Source organism: Tamandua tetradactyla, chromosome 1 (genome assembly GCF_023851605.1).
Source record: "Tamandua tetradactyla isolate mTamTet1 chromosome 1, mTamTet1.pri, whole genome shotgun sequence".
NCBI classification, from domain to species: domain Eukaryota; kingdom Metazoa; phylum Chordata; class Mammalia; order Pilosa; family Myrmecophagidae; genus Tamandua; species Tamandua tetradactyla.
The window spans coordinates 61,230,816-61,251,491 of record NC_135327.1 but is presented as its reverse complement, the minus strand read 5'-3'; the positions used below and the strand labels follow the sequence as shown (position 1 = coordinate 61,251,491).

The window sequence follows — 20,676 nt, the reverse complement described above, 5'->3', positions numbered from 1 at the left end:
GGGCGAGGTCGGGGTCCGCGGTCGACGTAGGGGAGGGGATGCCCCCGCCCCCGCCCCTCTCTTCCCTGGGCGACCTCCGGGCCGCTCGCCCCAGCACGGCCCGCGTCTCCACGGGAAGGGGACTCCGGGCCGGGGGACCCCCGCAGAGCCGCCCCCGTCGCCCCGCCGGCCCAGGGGAGGGGGCTTCCCACAATGCCCAGCGAGCTCCAGCCCTCACTTCCGCTGTCCGGCCGCCGCGGGTGGGGGGGGTAACACCGACCCTAGCCCGCGGCCCCCCAGCCTGTGTTGGGCGCCGGGGGCCGAGCGGGGGCGGGGCCGGCGGTCGGGCCTGGGGGGCGGGGCCCGGGGCGGTGGCCGCGGCCGGGGCGCGGTGCGGGCCAATCAGGAGCGGCCGGGCGCGCGCTTGGGGGCGGGGTCAGGGTCCGCGGGCGGGGCGCGCGCGCGCGCGCGGCGGGTCCGCGGGGTTGGAGCGGGCGCGGGGGCGCGCGCCGGCCGGACGGACGGACGGCGGGCCGGCCGGACGGACAGACTAGCGACCGAGGCCAGAGCGCAGCTCCGACCCGCTCGGACGCCGCGCTCGGCCGGCAGCGGCGGCGACCACCGGCGTCGGCCCTGCGGCCGCCCGCCCGCGCGCCTCCGCCCGCGCCCCATGGGGTCACAGGTAAGCGGCGCCGGCTCATTGTCCGCGCGGCCCGGCTGGGGCCGGGGCCGGGTTCGGGAATGGCCCGAGTGGGCGCGCCCCCGCGCGGTCCCCCGGCCCTCCGCACCGCGCCGCGCCCCGCCCCGCGGGGGCGCCCTCCCGGCGGCGTCCGGCGCGCTAGCTGTGGGACGGGGGCGGCGGCGGCGGCGACCCCGGATCGGCCCCCGCCGGGTCCCCAGGTCCCGGGCGCGCGGGCGCAGCAGCGAGGCGGCGCGGGGTCCCCCGGGGCTGCGCGCGGAGGCGGCCGGCGGCGGGGCTGCCCCGCGCCCCTCGTTACCCGGCGCCGCGGTCCCTCCGGCGTCACCTCCGAAAGGGGAATTTTCCAGCCGGTAATTTCTGCTGCGTCAACGCCCAGCCCCGGGAGCGGCGCGGGGGCGTCCCGCGCCCCCCGCCCGCAACCGCCCGCGCGTCCCCCGCCCGCGCCGCTCCCGGAGCCGCCCGCGCGCCGAGTTTGCCAAGAGTCAGAACTGCGGGCGGGGGCCGCGGCAGGCTCCCCGCGCCCCGGCCGAGCCTGGGGGGCCATTGTCTCCCCCGCAGCCGGGCGCCGGTCGCCCGGCCTCGCCTCCATTTTAGTGCCGGCTGGACAGGGGCGGCTGGGCGCCGGGGCGCCGGGCGGGGCCGGGGTGGCCGAGGGGCTGGCGCGCGCAGGAAGCGGGGTGCCGAGCGGCCCACGGGGTGCGCGGAGCGGGGTCCGCGGCGAGCCGCGTCTTTGTTTCTCGTAAGTAGACATGTCAGAGGCCCGGAGTGGCCCGAGCCGCGCTGACAGCTCAGTTCTGGTGGCAAATGGGGACTGTGCGCGGCCAGAGGAGGGGCGCGCCGGCGGGCTGGGGTCCGCGTGGGTGGATAGACCCCGCGCCACAGGCCCCTCCGGGAGCCTGGGCACAGTGGCGCGCAGGAGAGCAGATATCGTCTGACCCCGAGGAAATACAAACAAAAGAAAGTTTGACTGAGCTTCTCCGCGAATTTCCTCTCGCTTTCTGTGCCGCAACCTCGGCGGGTGGCAGGGATTCCGGGGGCTAGCTCGTTCCCAGCGTTGGGTAAAGAAATGCTCAGTCAGAACCGCGTTTCGCAGAAGGCTGGGCGCACGCACCTGTGTGGGGAGTGGCGCAGCTGATCGTCTCTCTCCCGTCATCTTTTCCATCCGACGCCCCCGGGAAGTGCTCGGCCCGGTCTAGCCCCGCGCGCGGGTTCCCGGGGCTGCTCCGCTGCGGGCTGTGCACGCATCCTCTAGAAGAGTGGAAAAGAGTTTGTCCATCAATACAATTTTTTTCCCCCACAAGGCTTTTCCCAGGAACAATAAAGTAAACAGTAGTATTTTATTATAATAGCTTTCATTCATTTGGCATATTTCAGGGTACGATTAATTTTGAGCTGAAAACTGTCACCCCAGCTTCGTGGCTGCAGGTGAGGGGTTTCCGTAGGCGGAATGGCTGCACCTTTAAACGGGAACCTAAATCGGGCGTCCTGTGTCAATCCGTAGTTGTTTCACATCCTTTATCTACAGGCAGAAGGGGTGGAGGATTGATTGCACTGTTTTTATCATAACAGAGAGAGGGTGGAATGTGCTCACTTTGGAATACTCAGAAATTTTAGCTTTTCTTATAGGCCTATTCAGAGATGATATTTTATCAAGCCTGGATGTAAAGATTTTGTTTGAGTTCCATGGGGTAGTTTCTGTGTAGTTTGAGCTCTTTTGTGCATGAAGAGAAGTTGTGCCTTTGTGCCCAGGCCTTTGGGATGGACTGACTGTGTTGCCTGCAGGGGAACCTGTTCCCTGGATGTTCCCGGTACCCACTCTGGTTACCCCCAGGCGCAGGCTGCCCCGTTGCCCCTGGAGATATCCCATGCACCCCCGGTGACACCCTGGGCGCTGGGCAGCTCTGCCACATCCCCCAGTTCTGGTTATTGTCAGATGACAGGCCAGTCACAAGTACTCTTCAACAGAATTAAACTGTCTCCACAAACTTTCCAACCTTGTCCTCATGTTGGGTTTTTGGAATTAAGGGAAATTGGGCCACTCTGTCCCTGTGGTCCGTGTTTCTGGGGCAGCAGAACAGCCGCGATGCTTTGTTCTCCACCGGAGGTGTTCCTAGCGGCCCCAAGAGCCGAGGACCAGGTCAGCTGCCCCGGGGCCTGGTGGCTACATGGTTTGGCTGCTGGGCAAGGGTGGCGAGTCCAGGACCGTCCCCTGTGTCCTGAGGCAGCAGCCTCCACCTCACGACCTCACCGGGCTGCAGGCTTGCTCCTCTGTTTCCTGGGACAGGCTCACCTTCAAGTCTGTCAGATGATGGGGGATTGGCGGGATCTAATGCCCCCAGTTCCTCTGGCGCCACAGGTGAGCCTGGAGGCACGGCTCACAGGATACATGCATGCGAGAAGGGTCATGGAGGAGGCCACAACCGGCGCCCAGCTGTGGCTTCCTTGTCCTCACAGGGGCCCTATCTTCCGCGGGCAGCCCTGGCTTGGTGTGGCTACTTCCAGGTGTGAGGGGTCTTTACCAGAGGTGTCCCCTCTTCCTTCTGCTGCTGGAGTTGAAACGCGCTGGCCCCGCCCACGCCCACAGGCTTCAGACTGTGTTGGTAGCAACTGTACATCTTAGGGTACCGTCTGTGGATGGAAACGTGAAAAAGAAAAGTAACTTTTTCTAATGAACTAGCAGACTAAAAAAGCCTATTAAAGGGTTAGAACGAGCACGGCCGACACTTTTGGCCCTAGGTATGATTTATGAAAGAGTTTTCTCTCAATTGGTTGAATATATATCACAGTGCCGCCTAATTGTTATTTAGATTGAGGATTGCTAGGTAGGTATTTTTAAATGTTATTTAGAAGTCACTTTCTTAGGTATTTTTAAATGCAAAGTCTATAGAAAATTGAGAAACATTAGGATATTTCCCACCAGCATTTACAGAGCTTTTGCGTTTTGACAGATGTGTGTTTTGAGACGTATTGGAGATGCTCCCAGAGTTACTTACTCATGGCAGTAGGCCCTTCAGGTACCACCGTTTCGGCCAAATTAGGGGTGCAGAGTTAAAGAGGAGAGGCTGGGGGTCTTTGGGGACTAGTCAGTGGAGAGCACAAGGAACTTCTGATGTGACCTGTATGGACAAGAAGCAGCCCCAAAAGTGAGAGGCAGGTGGGGTGCAGGCTGGCTGGGAAGGGGGTCAGTCCCCACAGACTCCCCCTGCCCCCGGCACTGGCCCTGCAGCTGGACCCTGCAGGCGTCCAGCCAGCTTGGGCAGGCGAATTGTCCTCTGACTTCCACCTTGGTGCGTCCGGGAGCAGGATGCCTCTGGGGAGGCATTGGGGATAGGCGGCCATGGAGGGGCAGGAGAAGGAACTGCGGCTTCAGCCTAGTGTTCTGAAGCCTTTGTCCCCGTGTCCTCGCACTGTCTTGCCCACAAGCCACCAGTGACCTGCGTGGCCCGTGAGGAGCTGCTTGGCCTCTCCCAGCTGTCGGTCAAGCAGACGGCAGTCTTTGCATTGCTAATGGCTCAGCATCTATGACAATAAAATCAAAAGACTGTTCTGTGTGCGGATGGTTGATTTTTTTTTTTTTTTGTATTGTGCTTGGTGGAGTCACATTTTATTATTTTTCCATGTGAGTATCACATTATTGCAGTACCATTTGTTGAATTTTTGTTTGTTTATTTTTTGGGGAAGTACATAGACCAGGAATCGAACCCCGGTCTCCCGCATGGCAGGCGAGAATGCTACCACTGAACCACCCTTGTACCCCCAAGACTGATTTTTTAAAAGTTGTTTTATTTATGTACAATGTGGACATAAACAGCAGCCCTTTGCTGGTGTGGGATCCGCTTTTTGGTTGTAAGATACTTCTGTTTTTCTCAGCTGCCTTCTGTTCATCCTGCGGCCCGCACCCTCCTGTGCCGCGTGGCCCACGGAGCCCACGCAGTGTGGTGTGGGTAGGAGACTCTGCTGGGGCTGCGCCTGAGCACCTGCAGGTGTCGAGGCCTCAGAGCTGCTCTGGCAGGGAGTGGCCAGCACCCAACTTTCAGTGGCCGCCAGGTGGGGGTGGCGAGTGGGTGCAGCTGTGCCTGCGAGTCTCTGGGGCTGAGCCTGCGGGGTGGGCAGCAGATGGTGACCCCCCCCCGGAGGAGCACCCCCACCCTGCTGAGCAGCCCCTTCTCGGTGGCCCTCTCTGAACTCACTCCGCCATCGGCCCCGCGCTTAGACACTGCAGTGCCTCTTACAGGGATGTGAGGACTGGTTGCTGGGGTGTGTGGCCCAGGAGGGACAGACAGACACCCTTCGGGAATCAACCTGCAGAGGAGAGGCTAGGGAGGGATGAGGGTCTTCTGGTGGGGGTGCAGGACTGAGGAAAGGGGTCCACAGTTGCAGGTGAGACGCCAGGAGAGTGTGGGCAAGGGCTGGGAACCCATGGTGGACTCTGCAGTGGCGGGAGGAAGGAGTAAGCCGGGGAGTGGGCAGGGTCTATGTGGACAGGAAGGACGGTGCCTCCGATGCCTGCTGTGCATTGGATACTTGCCGAAGTCCTTAAGGAGAACGTCGTTGCCCTCTTTCTTGCACTTTCTGAATGCTGAAGTCATTTTACTCTGTTTCCCCATCCCATCCCGTTTCACACAGTGACACGTGGGAGTGGCCATGGCCTTCTGTTGGGACAGTGCAGAACCAGGTTAGCACGTTTCAAGAGGCAAAACCCTAGTGTGGAGGGCGGTGCTGCAGGTCTCAGGCAGGGCTGGCGGTCAGTGCTACATCTTCTCACTGCAGGGTGTTCCTCCTGTGTGCCACAGGAACTCTCCCGAGCTCCAGATCATGGCTCTGGACTCACATGCAGAAGTGAGGCTTCCAGCTTTGGCCTCGAAGGAGCCACTGGCAGCCTAAAGTCTGCCTCTGCATTTAAAACCTCGGTTTTCAAGTATAATCTGATCATCCATGTTAGGCCAGCCTGGTAGAAGAGCTGAATGTTTGGGTCACATCCCTTTCACTAAATATAAAATCACAGATCACGGGTGCATCCAAGTGGGCTGTAAGGGTGACAGTCATGGTAAAAACAGGAGCAAGGAAGAGGGAGCAGGAAAGAACAGAATTATTCTGGGGATAGGGGGATGGGTGGGTGGACAGATGGGCAGGTGGATGGGTGGGTGGATAGATGGACAGGTGGATGGATAGATGGGTGGATGGATGGACAGATGGACAGACAGGTGGATGGGTGGGTAGATGGATAGAATGGATGGACAGATGGATGGGTGGGTGGATGGACAGCTAGATGGATGATTGGTGGGTGAATAGACAGATGTATGGACACGTGGATGGGTGGGTGAGTTCAATGAATGGATGAACAGATGGACAGAGAGATGGATGGGTGGGTGAGTGCATGGATAGATGGACAGATGGATGGATGGGCAAATGGGTGGATGGATGAGTGGGTAGATGGATGGACAGGCATATGGACGGATAGATGAGTGGATGGGTGGATGGATGGGTGGATGGATGGACAAATGGACAGATGGGTGGGTGAATGGATGGTGGGTGGGTAGATGGATGGACACACAGACGGATAGATGGATGGACAGGTGGATGGATGGACAGGTGGAGAGGTGGATGGATGGGTGGGTGGGTAGATGGATGAGTACATGGATGGATGAATGGGTGAATGGGTGGGTGGATGGATGGATGGATAGATGCATGGATAGATGGACAGATGGGTGGATGAACAGGTGGATGGGTGGATGGATAGACAGATGGATGGGTGAATGGGTGGGTGGATGGACAGGCGGATGGATGGACGAGTGGTTAGATGTGTGGGTAGGTGAACAGATGGATAGCTGAATGGATGGGTGGATAGACGGACAGACGGATGGATGGATGAACAGATGAAAGGGTGGATGGATGGACAGTTGGATGGATGGATGAATGGGTGGGTGGATAGATGGACAGGCGAATGGATGGATGAGCAGATGGATGGATGGATAGATGGATAGACAGATGGATGGATGGGTGGAAGGGTGGGTGGATAGATGAACAGACAGATGGATGAGCAGGTGGATTGGTGGATGGATGGATGGATGGATGGATAGATGAATAGGTGGATGGGTGGATGGATGAATAGATGGTTGGACAGATGGACGGATGGATAGGTAGATGAATGACAGACAGACGGTTGAATGGGTGGATGGATGGACAGATGAACAGTGGATTGGTAGATGATGGACAGGTGGATGGGTGGAGGGATGGATAGAATGATGTGACAAGTTGTTAAAATTGGAGCAGATGTATGTATGGATAGATGGATAGACGGATGGATGGGTGGAAGGGTGGGTGGATAGATCAACAGACAGATGGACGAACAGGTGGATTGGTGGACGGATGGGTGGATGGATGAATAGATGGTTGGACAGATGGACGGATGGATAGATGGTTGGTGGATGGATGGATGGGTAGATGAATGGCAGACAGATGGTTGAATGGGTGAATGGATGGACATGAACAGTGGATTAGTGGATGATGGACAGGTGGATGGGTGGAGGGATGGATAGAACGATGTGGCAGATTGTTAAAATTGGTAGCTGAGTATCTAGGTGGGGGGTATCGTTGGAGTTCTCTGTTCAAGTTTTGTATTATTTTTGCAACTGTCCTGTAAGTTTGAAATTTCAAAATAAGTTTGGGATGGTAGTGATGGTAGCAAGACATTGTGAACATAATTAACAGCACTGAATTTATATATTTGAATGTAGTTAAAAGGGGAAATTCTAGGTTGATAAACAGAATTACTAACTAAACAAATTACTAGAATAAGGATTTATTAAAAATCCGTGGAACTGCATGACACACATAGTGAACCTGAAGTTAAACCATGGACACAAAGTTTAAAGAAAAAAATAGTTCTGGGAATGTGTGGTTCGTTGTTATTTTTGTCGTGGCCCAGAGTTCCTGGCTCACCTTCAGTGCCGTCCTCGGGTTTCGGTACCCAGTACTGCCTGCCTGCTTCTGCCTTCGACCTGCCACTGCGGATCCTTAGCACTATTCTGCTGGGGGATCCTGAAGCCCCTCACGTCCTGCCACATTTTGTACGTGTGCACGCCTGAATTTTTTTCTGGAAAGAGTTACCTAAGCTTTCAACAAATTCTCACTTGGGGCCATGTCACACTGCACAAAAAGGCACCACTGATAAATGTTTTGTGGGATTGTTCCAGGTGTCCAGGTGCAGAAGGACTGGGCTCATTCTCTTATTTGTTCTCTCCTGCCCACCCTTCAGTCCCACCTGAAACCACCATCAGTCTTGCCTGGCTGGCATTTTAAGTGACATTTAAAGTTTTCTACCTGTTTTACATATTAGTTCTATAGCACTTTCTTTATCAGTTTCTAAAATATTTAAAGTAAGAATTCACTGTTGAAAAAAATTTCTAGGTGGTAATTTTTTCTGTAAAAACTTTATAAGGTAAAAGAAAGTTCAAATATGTAAGTTCTTGCAGTGTGCTGAGGAGTGACTAGATTTTCCTTGTTAATCAGTGTTTGAGGACAGGCTGCAGAATCTGCTTATATTTTGAGAGTTTTCAGTAATGTTGTGAAGTGCTGTTTGCTGTGATTTGAACTAACTAACTGTGTCCATTTGTAGATTAAAAATTTTTTTTCTGCAAGAAGCTAGTATATTTAAAACCGCATGGGTGCTTATTAAATGAAAGCTAGTGTCCTTAACTAAAGTGAAGGAAACAGTTTAGAATTAATGTCTCTCTTTGTACTTTAAGTAGTTCTAAACAGCATTTAAAGTGATCCTGTTTATTATATATTGTCATTTTTGCTAATACGTGAGTAACTCCATTAGTAGGACCTTGGCAGGTTTTTCCATGAAGGTATGGTTATTTTTGGTTGCCCCTAGAGACAGAGAAACACCTGTCAATACTAGTTCAGTGCATTTATTTTACCTTGTCTGAATATTCTTTCCCTATAACCTTAGGGTGTTCTGAAGGACTCTCCAGAAATCATTAGCAGAGTCATCTGCCATTGGTCTGAAGAACCGCATCCCAGGCTGGTACATCTGGCCCATGCAACAAAGTGGCATTTGGTTTTGAACGTGCTTTGACGTTCCTAGATTTTTCTTATGTTGTTGACAGGATGAGATAAGAATGGGAAGTTGAAAAGGTGCTGCTGCTCCTGGGTGACCCTTTCATTCAGTTTAACAACTGCTTGCTGAGTTTAACTGGACAACATAGTAAATGTTTTGGGGTGTTGAAAAGCAGTATCCTTTACTCCTTTGCCCCCCACCCCCAACCTCATTTCCTGATCACTCTTGCTTTTTGCTTTTTTCAGCGAAGTAGAAATTCCACATGCCATGACCTTGGGGCTCAGGGAGGGTTGTGCCCACTGCCTGGTCACGCCTGCCCTGCTGCGCCACAGGCGCCACGAGGCCAAGTCCAGTAGCAGAAGCAGAGACTGCACAATGGTCAGAGCTGTGGGCGTTCACAGCACCCAGATGTCCAGGGTCTGCATGTGCACACATGTGTATACACATGTCTGTGTGTGCACGTGTATGTACTTGTGTCTGCATGCGCATGTGTCTGAATCTGTGCATGTCCATGTGTGTGAGTGTGCACTGCTCGTGTCTGCATGCATGTGCACGTGTGTGTCTGCATGCATGTACATGTTTGAGCATGTGTGTTGTGTGTGCACATGCATGCCTGAGAAAGGGTTTCAGGACGGGTCAGCGTGGAGAGCCACGCCCTCTGTCTGACACACCTCTCGCCTGTGGCTGTCAGTGTTGTCATGCTTGGGTCCAGCTCCCTCTTCCTTCAGAGGGCAGTGCTGTTTGGAGGCTGGGCAGGTCAGGGCATCGCCTTTTTGACTTCCCTGTGCACTGCATGCCCTCAAAGAGACACTTGCTTGTGGCCTGCCTTTTTATACTCATTGCGTGGCGAGCATCTAGACTTGTGCTTGGAGCTACGGACTTTCCTGGGGGCTTTGGGTGGAACCCACCTGGTTACAGAGCAGCTCCTCTCTCTGTACCTTGTGGGCCCCTTGCCCCAGACTCATGACGGGATGGGGCACCACTCTGAATAGCCAGCATGCTGCAGCCTGTGTGCCCTGTGTGCCCTTCTCCAGGCCCTTTGACTGCAGCCGCTGTTGTCGTGCTCTTAGGAGCACATGCAGGTTGGGCTGGGTGCACTTGAGGCAGGTGGGCAGGAGGTAGCCTGGATGCAAGGGAGGGACGGGGGGCAGCTCTGGGCAGAGGTGCTGCCTGCTTGTTGGACCCGCACTCTGCTGCCGATCGCACATGTGTCCCTAGCCCACCAGGCTGCAGCCCGTCTCTGAACAATGTCATCAGTGCACAGTAGACATGGGGAAAAGCAGGTGAGCGACCCTTGGACTGTCGTGACGAAAGGTGGAGAACTTGGCTGTGTGCAGAACGCTTTAGCCCTTGTGCTCACTGTCATCACCTAGCAGGTGTGCAGGGAACACAGCACAGAGACAGCAATGAGCGTCTGTGCAACAAGAGCTATGGGACACGTGGATGTGGGTGCTGCAGGCCCTGCCTGTTCACCGGCCCTGGGAAGGCCAGGGCTGCAGTGCAGGGCTGGCTGCGTCTCCTCCTTGCAGGGCGCCATGGATCACACATTGCTTCTCAGGGCAGCCCTTAAGACATGCAGGCCACAGTGGGAAGGCTAGGCCACTTTGTTTACTTATTTTGAAAGTATAGGACGTAAAGGAAGTAGAGACAGTGTCCTGTCAACAGGCTGCAGCCGACCTCCGTGCTCTGCTCTTCTTCAGCACCTTCTCCCCTCCGTCTCCCTGCTGGAGTATTAAAAAGTAAACACTTCGCTTCCTGGACCATACACCTCCCCCACAACAAAGCAAAACAAAACACATTTTCCATTGCGAAATATAGCATATATACAAAGAAAGCAAAGAAAAAGCAATAGTTTTCTAAGCACACTCCAGTAGATAGCTACAGAACAGACTCCAGAGTTTGTTGTGGGCGACCATTCCACCATCTCAGCTTCCTTCCAGCTGCTCCAAAACACTAGTGGCTGGAAGGAATGTTAATATATTGGCTTAGCAGTCATACTCGTTTATTGAATTCCATTTTCTCTATTATATCTCCTCCTTCTCCTTTGAGCCATCTCCCAATCTATAGGGATCTTTGGACAATGCCTGTTCTGACTTTTTCATGTTGAGAAGGGGTGTCCACACTAAAGGATATGGGGATGTGATTAATTGACAATCCTGGAGAGGCTGGTCCCTCTGGGTTTCAGGATTTATCAGACCTAGGAACCCTCTGGGAATTAGGGGAAGGCAACCGTTCCAGGAAGGCAAACCTAGTGCATGAAACCTTTATAGAGTCTCAGTTTGAGCCCTAGGTGTTCTTAAGAGTCAATAGGAGTGATGTTGGTTGGGTTTAGTAAACCATGGCCATTAGCACTATCTAACTGAAGCTTGCATAAGAGCAGCCTCAAGTAGCCTCTTGACTCCGTTTGATCTCTCTTGGCCACTGATGCTTTTTTTATTACTCTTCTTTTTCCCCTTTTGGTTAGGAAGTCATTGTCGATCTCATGGTACCAGGGCCAGGCTCATCTCTGGGGTTCAGGTCCCATGTTGTCAGGGAGACTTTCACCCCTGGATGTTATATCTCACATAGGAGGATAATGATTTTCCTTGCAGAGCTGGGCTTAGAGAGAGAGAGAGGCCACATCTGAGTAACAGAAGAGGTTTCCTGGAAGCAACTCTTAGGTCTCATTATGAGTTGTCTGAGGTTCTCCCCTAGAAAAATAAGTTTTATAAGGGCAAGTCTTAAAATCTAGGGCTTGGCCCATTTGGGGGGAGTCCCCAGTGGTTGAGAGGGTACCTGGAGTTTTCCAGATGAGAAAGTTTAATAATAGTTCCATATTTTTCTCTTTTTTTTTTTTTTTTTTTTTTTTATTAATTAAAAAAAGAATTAACAAAACAATTAGAAATCATTTCAATGTACATGTACAATCAGTAATTCTTAATAACATCACATAGTTGCATATTCATCATTTCTTAGTACATTTGCATCGATTTAGAAAAAGAAATAAAAAGACAACAGAATAAGAATTAAAACAATAATAGAAAGAAAAAAAAAACAAAAAAAACAAAAACAAAAAACCTATACCTCACATGCAGCTTCATTCAGTGTTTTAACATAATTGCATTACAATTGGGTAGTATTGTGCTGTCCATTTCTGAGTTTTTATATCCAGTCCCGTTGTACAGTCTGTATCCCTTCATCTCCAATTATCCCTTCTCTTTTTTTTTTTTTTTTAATTAACAGAAAAAAAGAAATTAACCCAACATTTAGAGATCATACCATTCTACACATGCAATCATTAATTCTTAACATCATCACATAGCTGCATGATCATCATTTCTTAGTACATTTGCATTGGTTTAGAAGAACTAGCAACATAACCGAAAAAGATATAGAATGTTAATATAGAGAAAAAAATAAAAGTAATAATAGTAAAATCAAAGCAAAACAACACAAAACAAAACAAAAACCTATAGCTCAGATGCAGCTTCATTCAGTGTTTTAACATGATTACTTTACAATTAGGTATTATTGTGCTGTCCATTTTTGAGTTTTTGTATCTAGTCCTGTTGCACAGTCTGTATCCCTTCAGCTTCAATTACCCATTGTCTTACCCTGTTTCTAACTCCTGCTGAACTCTGTTACCAATGACATATTCCAAGTTTATTCTCGAATGTCCGTTCACATCAGTGGGACCATACAGTATTTGTCCTTTAGTTTTTGGCTGGATTCACTCAGCATAATATTCTCTAGGTCCATCCATGTTATTACATGGTTCATAAGTTTATCTTGTCTTAAAGCTGCATAATATTCCATCGTATGTATATACCACAGTTTGTTTAGCCACTCTTCTGTTGATGGAGATTTTGGCTGTTTCCATCTCTTTGCAATTGTAAATAATGCTGCTATAAACATTGGTGTGCAAATGTCCGTTTGTGTCTTTGCCCTTAAGTCCTTTGAGTAGATACCTAGCAATGGTATTGCTGGGTCGTATGGCAATTCTATATTCAGCTTTTTGAGGAACCGCCAAACTGCCTTCCACAGTGGTTGCACCCTTTGACATTCCCACCAACAGTGGATAAGTGTGCCTCTTTCTCCGCATCCTCTCCAGCACTTGTCATTTTCTGTTTTGTTGATAATGGCCATTCTGGTGGGTGTGAGATGATATCTCATTGTGGTTTTGATTTGCATTTTAATGCTTCTCAGTTTGTTTGGAGTCATGAACTTTACTTCAGTTTTACCCATTTTCCCATAGGAATAATTTTAAAAACTTTTTATTGTGGTAGCATACGTGTAACTCAGCATCTTCCACTTCAGTGGCTTTGAAGAGTCCATTTCCAGGGCACGAGCTGTGGCCAGTGCTGCACTGTTGCCCCAGTGCCCGTCACCAGGCTTTTTACCGTGTCCTGTGGAAGCTACCACTGTGGGGGCGTCTGGCCCGCGCACTGCCTGCCCGCTGCCCACTGCCCTCTCGCTGCCCACCCACTGCCCTCTCACTGCCTGCCCGCTGCCCCCCTGCTGCCCGCCCGCTGCCCCTCTGCTGCCCGCCAGCTGCCTGCCTGTTGCCTACCCGCTGCCCGCCTGCTGTCCGCCCACTGCCCGCTGCTACCCACTGTCCATGGCCAGAGGTTATTGTGTCCTCACGGACCTGGTCTGGACATGTGGGGCTCGGTCCTTTCGGGAAGCAACTGCGTGTGGAAGTGGGACTCCTTTCCAGTTCTCCCACTAGCTGTGCCTGGCTCTGTGTGCAGCACGAGGGTTGCCTGCCGGCATCGGCTGGACGTGGGTGCCTGGAGCCCAGAGCCAGCCCATGGGCTCAGAGCTCTGGCCTTGTATTCTGGTTTGTAATGGGAAACAGATGTGCCATTGCTGGGATGCCTTGCACTCCAGCCCCCCCTGCTCCCCAGCCCCCCCCTGCACTCCCCTGCCCTCCACCCCCCCTGCACCCCACTCTGTACCACCCCCATCCTGATCCCCACCCTCCTGCACCCCACCCCTGCCCTGTTCCCCAGGCCCCACTGCAACCCCCTGCCCTCCAACCCCCTGCATCACCCCCACCCTGATCCCCACACCCCCTGCACCCCACCCCACCCTGATCCCCACCCTTGCCCTGCTCCCCAGTATCCCCTGCACCTCCTCTGCCCTTCACCCCACTGAACCCCACTCCACACTGCACCACCCCCACTCTGATCCCCACCTCCCCTGCACCCCACCCCTGCCCTGCTCCCCAGCCCTGCCCTGCTCCCTAGCCCCCTGTACACCTCCCCTGCATCCCACCCCACACTGTACCCTACCCCACCCTGCACCACCCCCCTGCGCCCCACTCCCCTTGCCCTCCACCCCCCTGCATCCCAATACCTTGTACCCCACTCCCACCCTGCTTCCCACCCCCCTGTACCCCACCCCACCCTGCTCCCCTTTGAGGGACAGATGTGGCGATCAGCCTCCCGGCCCCCATCCTGCCCCTGGCCTGGGAGCCCAGGAAACATGGAGGAAGGGGAGGGACTGCAGCGCCAGGTCAATCTTCCTGGTAGCTGGGACACCAGGGCTGAGTCCCAGCCAAGGAGCTGCTCTGCAGGGGCCGAGGAGGGAAAGAGCAGCAGAGGGTGGCTCTCAGGAACCTGCTGCAGTCTCAGGTGCTCGGACCAGCGGGGGCTTTGGGGGATGGGGTGGTGGAGGAAAGGTGAGAGGCCCTGCGGAGGGCCAGCCCCGTGTTCCCCGCTCAGGCCTCTGTGTCCACCGCCCTCCGCCCAGGCCCCCAGCCCGCATCAACCTCTGTCCCCCGCCTCGGTCCTGTGTCTACCCCCTCCTCCTATCCCCATGTCCCCCGCCCTGGTACCATGTCCCTTTCCATCCCTGTGTCCCCTGTACCCCATCTCTGTGGCCCTGTGGATGGCTGCACTCTCCCGTGGGTTCTGAGACCCTAGGGGCAACCCTGCGCTCCTGTAGCAAGAGTGGAGAGAGGTCAGGCTTGAGGTGGGCGGGTTCAGGACCCCTCGCTGCCCCCTCCCACCCAGGCACCTGGGACTCCTCCTCAAGCTGAGGGGCAGGGTGCTTGCCAGGTCTGCAACCTTGGGGTCGCCCATCCCCTCCCAGGCCCTGGGCCTTAGTGTGGGGCCCTGGGCGCCGGGCGGCCTCTCTCCATGCGCCACGGCTCCTCTGTTGTCCCTAACTTCTCTCCAGTATATCTTTGAGGGAGTTGCCGCTTTGGGTCATTTCTGTCGGGGTGACCAGTGGGCCGGAGGCCATTGAGGCCCTGGCCTGGGCTCCCCTGATGCCCCAGACGCTGTGCCCAGCCCAGCCCCTCCTGGCAGTGGTCTCGGCCCCTTTTCGGCCTGGGGCAGCGCGAGGCCTTCTGTGCAGAGGCGGCTCCCAAGAGCCCTCGGGCTGCACAGCAAGGCCAGGCTCAGCTGGCCCCCAGCTTGTAAGGGGGGGCACACAGCCTGTGGAGGACGTGCCCACTGCCCCACACCACGCACACAGTTCCCGGGCCGCTCGCCTTCCAGCCGCCTGCCCACTGTTCGTCACTTGATCCTTCACGGCACAGATGCAACTGAGACATGTGAAGGGGCCGTCCTGGCTCTCCCGGGCACTGGCGTTGATGGGGTGCAGCACCGCGACGGATGGACTGATGAATGTTGGATGGGTGGACACCTGCAGGGGTGGGGCAGATCAGCTTCGAGTCACAGGGCTGTAGAGAGCCACCCACCGCTGGTTCGTGCTGCAGGTAGCAGTCCCAGTCCCACTGGCCAGGGCAGACAGTCATCGGCATCCTTTTCCCTCATGCTGACCAGACTTCTCCCAAAGAAAATCAGAATTTTAAAGGGAATTGATGCTGCCACTTTTGTCTGTGACTTCACGGTGAACTGTGGTCAGGATGTGGGATGCAGACTTGTCCTATCCCGTGGGCTCTATCCCATGGGCTCTGTCATGGGCTCCATCCTATCCCGTGGTCTCCATCCTGTTGGCTCTGTCCCATGTTCGCTGTGTCCTGTGGGTTTTCCCATGGGCTCCATCCCGTGGTTTCCGCCTTGTGGTCTCTGTCTCATGGGCTCCGTCCTGCAGCTGTGCCTACCTGCTGCACACCCAACACAACAGGTAGGAGCCCCCCCACCCCAGGGGCCTCAGAGCAGGTGCTGGGGTGTGGTTGGCCAGGCCCGGCCTCACGTCCACGGCCTGGGACTGGGAATCCTCTGATTAAATCCTTGTTGTACCTTCATCAGTGCATAATGAGGGTGTTTCTGAACTATTTATCAAGTTAAGAATGTAAGATTTCAACCCTGCTGGGTTTTTTCTTTTTACTTCTTTTTTATTGTGGCAAATTACGTGTAAATTAAGATTTACCACCTTAACCGTTTTTAAGTGTATGATTCAGTGGCATGGAGTACATATTCACTATTTCCAGAACTTTCTCATGCCCCCCAACAGAAACCCTGTGCCTGTGAAGCAGTAGCACCCTTTCTCGCCTGCCCCCTGCCCTGCGAGCTTCTAGTCTACTTTCGGACTCAGTGAATTTGCTTACGATGGAATCGTGTGGTTACTCTTCTTGTGTCTGGCCTGTGTGATGCAGCTTGTTTTCGAGGATCACCAGCGTTACACCCTGTGCTCTTCATGGCTGGACAGTGCAGACCGGCTGCCTGCTCCTCCGTCACCTGCCAATGGCCGCCTGCACTGGCCTGCCTTGGCTACAACAATGGTGCAAGTTTAATGTGAGGAAGGCCTTGGGGTACGTGGAGTGCCTGGGGTATGCTGAGAGATCACATGCAGCCCTTGGGAACCTTCCAACCCTGGGAGTCAGGCAGAGCATCGGAGACAGCAGGGAGCACACCTGGGCCTTCCTGGAGGAGGAGCTGCATCCCGACCTGGAAACACGCTCCTGCTATCCATGCCTCAGCAGTGAAGTCAAGTCAGGCTGGGAAGCAGGTTTGAGCCACGTGCCAAGGTGTCTTAGATTTGGTCATAGAAAGGAGCCTCCTCCCCTGCCCCCCCCCCCACCCCCCACTGGTAAGGCAGAGAGAAGATCCTCCCAGACCAGCCTCCCTGTGGAAAGTGGATAAAGCTCAGGAAGTGGGTGGCAGAAGCATGGGCTCACGGGGCCTTTGCTCCAGCTGCGGTGCCCTGGCCTGCCCCACGCTCCCTCGGACCCGCCCCGCCCATCTATCCCTGGCCAAGCCTTTTCTGGCCCAGATCTTCCCTCTGCCACCCTCCTGTCCACCGCGAGCGGGCTTGTCACGTATCCTCCGAGATGACTCGGCCGCACCCGAGCCCAGGGCCTTGTGTGGCTACTCCCCAGTCCGTCCTCTGCCAGCTGCCCTCATATCACCCTGGCTGGGGCCTCAAAGCGCTGGAGCGGCCCCTAGAGCCTCTGGGCATGGCGGGCATGGCTGGGGTGGTAGTGGTGGTGGCGAGGGTGGAGTGTCTGGGCGTGTGTGTGGCCAGCATCTCATGAGGAGGCTGGGCTGAGATGACTGATGCATCATGATTGGTGCAGGTGCCCCAGGGCCTTCCGCAGAGCCAGTGGCCACACTGAGTGGTGTCACCTCGACACTCTACCTGTCCCCTCCCCGGTCCCCCAGGCCTCCTTCAGCTCGGGGTTACCCCTTGTCTCCTATGGCCTCCTCCTGGGCCTGAGCCCCATCCCGGCTGACTTTGGCTGCACAATGGGCACTGCTGCGAGATCAGGGCAGGTGGTGGTGGGGAGCTGGGGTGCTGCTGCAGGTGTGCTGTCCTCACCCAGGGATGCTGGGCAGCCTGGTTAGAGGCTGTTAGGCCTGCACTTGGTGGACACGTGGAGATCCACGTGTCCCCACCTCAGGGAAGCTTCTGGAACACCTCCAGAAAGGAGCTCACATCATCTTGTAAGATGCAACCACAGGTAGAAATAACAGGATGTTCAGAAATTCAGCTTTAAAGTGCTTTCGCAGTGCTGGCATGTTGGCCTCCAAGTTTGCAGGGGATAACAAGCCTCTGGACCCCTCAGGGTCGGGCACCAGCTTCCTGGGGTGAGGTTGAGCGCGGGGAGGGATGAGGGAGCGACTGAGTCCTGTTATGCGGAAGGTCGGCGTCGGTGAGTGCCACGTGCTTCTGCATTCGAGCAGGGGTCAGCTCCTCCGATGGATGAGCACCTGGTTGTAGTTGAGCAAGAGTGTTTTCAAAAATAAGCTTCAGTCACCTTTCCTGAGGTGTAAGCCACACAGGGCGAACATACCTTCTTAAGGATACACCTGGAGGGTTCGCGTGGCCTGGGAAACCACCAGCAGGCCCTGGCCGTGGTGCCGTTGCTACCGATGCTTCCTGTGCCCTGTCGCCCTTCCCTCCCTCCCACCCCACCCCACCCCACCCCACCCCACCCCACCCCACCCCTGCCCCAGCCCCACGCACCTGCAGAGGAGTTTGTATTTTCTAGAATTTCACATAAAGGTAATCGTGACTCTTTTTTGCCTCGCCGTTTTCACTCACCGTAATTACTTTGTGTTTCATCCCTGTCATGGTGTGGAAGTGACACCTGCACAGGTGGAGACCGAGAGGGTGGGTAGGCTGGCCCTGAGGGAGCCTCTGCTGCAGGCAGTGTCCAGGGCTCAGACCTGCCCCGCTCTGTGCAGCTTCTTCCTGCTAAGGCGCTGGGGCTCTTCCACACTGTGGCGAGTATGCCTGAAGCGGGGGACACAGCTGTTTGGGGCTTTGTGGGGATGTGGGTTTCCATTTCTTGTGCTGGGTCCCGGCACAAGTGTCGAGCCTTGTGAGATGCTTCACAGGCCACCAGTTGCACCGTCTCCTCACCAACGCTGGGTGTTGTTGTTCTTTTAAATTTTAATTGTTCTAATGGGTAAATAGTGGAATCCCATTGCGGTTTTTGTTTGTATTTTCCTGATAACTAACCAGGTCTCCCTGTTCATTTATCTTTGGGACATGTCTGTTCATAACACCCATTTTCCAACTTTTAGTAACATGATTATGAAGAGCGGTTTTGTGATTAGTAGAGTTAAACGTGGTCTCCCGTCCAGTGAACGTCTGCCCCTCCTTTGATGCCCCGTGTGGCCTCCCAGGAAGCTGCATAGCTGGTGGTTCCAATGCCAACATGGTGACTTGTCTGTTAGATTACATTCGAAGGATTTTTTTTTTTTAAGTTTAATCCTAAAGGTGAAAAAGTGAGCTGAAATTGAGTTGATGTTTGAGAACGATGTTCGTGTGGCCATGCTGGGAGCCTTGGTGTGTTCCAAAGTGGAGCTGGGCTTTCCTTTGATGTGCCCAGTAGGGGGGCTGGAAGGGGGGCCCTGGAGGAGGTCCGGGAGGGGGTCTCGGAGGGGGCCGGGAACGGGGCCAGGAGGGGACCTGGGAGGGGGACACTCAGGAGGGGTGTGTGGGAGGGAGGAGCTGGTGAGGGGGGCCTGGCCCCACCCTTGCCCACCCCTTGACCCCAGCCCAGCCAGCAGGGGGTTCTCCAGGGCAGGTGCCTCCCACCCCACAGGCGTCAGCAGCCTGTGGATTTGAGGTTCCTGCTGTGCAGCCTTCCACTTCTCCACAGCACCTAGCCTCCTCCTGGTACCTGTAGGGCCTTAGGGACAAGGGAAGGAAAAAAGATCCATTGGCCGCCCTCTTTTAATGCTCTGGACCCACAGTGCAGCAAATAAAACATGTTCACGGCAGTCTTCGGTTCTATGGTTCATGTGTATCTCCAGGCCTGCCACCATGAAGTGTGGCTGCCCATGAAGGAGGTGGCATGACTAAAAGTGCCCTCGCAGAAGTGGAGTTGCTGCTGGTTCCTGAAGGTGTCCTGCTGCGGGAGTGGGGGGAGCTTGGGGCCGGCTGGGGGTGTTGGGGCTCGTCGTCAGCGTCCTGACACCCACCTGGTCCAGGCCCTGGATGCTGAGAACGTGTCCGCTCACGTGAAGGGGGGGACGGATGATGGAGCAGTGTGTGGTGGCTGCGCAGTGAGCGTGTCTTGTCTTGCTGGTGGCTGCGAGCGGCAGAGACGCTGCCCAGGACTGTGACCCTGGCCTCCACAGTCCGTAATGTGGGGCTGTTGGCCTTTTTTTTTTTTATTTTTTATTTTTATTAATTAAAGAAAAAAAAAAGAAATTAACCCAACATTTAGAAATCATTCCATTCTACATGGCTGTTGGCCTTTGAGCTTAGGCTTACTGAGCAGGGATGGAGCGTCCGCGGCCCATGGGTTGTCCCTGCCCTGCCTCACTGGCCCCCTGCTTGCGGGGACACATCCTGCCCTGGCCCTGGCCCCTTGGGTTCAGCCATCTCCGAGTTTGGCTCTATGGCCTGGAACGTAACTCGACTTGTTTGGGAAGCCAAAGTGGAGGTTGAACCGTTTCATAAGAACTCTACTCAAAACCGAAGCACCTAGAGACAGAGTGCTTTGTGGGGCCCTGAGAATAAGTGAGGAGCAGAGGCTCTGCAGGGGTGGCCAGTGGCACCTCAGGGGGTCCCACCTGACTTTGGGGTCATCCTGGAAACCAGCAAAGTGGCCCCTGTGGGGGCAGCTGGATCTATCCTGTCAATGGGCCCCTTACCCAGAGGCACCGTGTGTCCTCTGGGGTCCCACCTGGCCCTGGGGCAGCTCAGGCAGCGCATAGGGGAGGCTTGTGCACAGACGTGTCACTCACCCACCCTCCCTCAGGCAGTGTGTAGGCGCCTGTTGCTCTCCCATCCCCCATTCAAGGAGGACACGAACTCTCAGTGAAATACACAGCTGACTTTTAAGCTGTCCTGGTTGAATAATAAACTTACTTCAGAACTTTCTGAATTTTTAACTTATTTTATAAATGCAAGTCCTGTGAGGTGGACATTGTGCTCTAAAATGTCACTGGCATTTTCTTTTCCTTTTCATTGTTTTTCCTATTTTTAAAAGATCTGTTCTGCTGGCAAGTGAAGAGTTTATTCATGTAGGAGATCAAATAGCAAAACATACAGCTTCCAAGTTTGAACATAGGGTGCCCAC

General features: G+C 54.6%; 1 protein-coding gene across 1 annotated transcript in view; it reads left to right on the top strand.

Annotated features, from left to right (window-relative positions):
- The first annotated feature begins 611 nt into the window (after positions 1 to 611).
- The window catches only part of ZBTB46 (zinc finger and BTB domain containing 46), a 59,800-nt gene continuing 39,735 nt past the window's right edge, over positions 612 to 20,676 (top strand). Inside the window, exon 1 of the mRNA XM_077117525.1 lies at positions 612 to 661. The gene's annotated coding sequence lies outside the window, so the exon portion shown is untranslated. The remainder of the gene's footprint in view (positions 662 to 20,676) is intronic.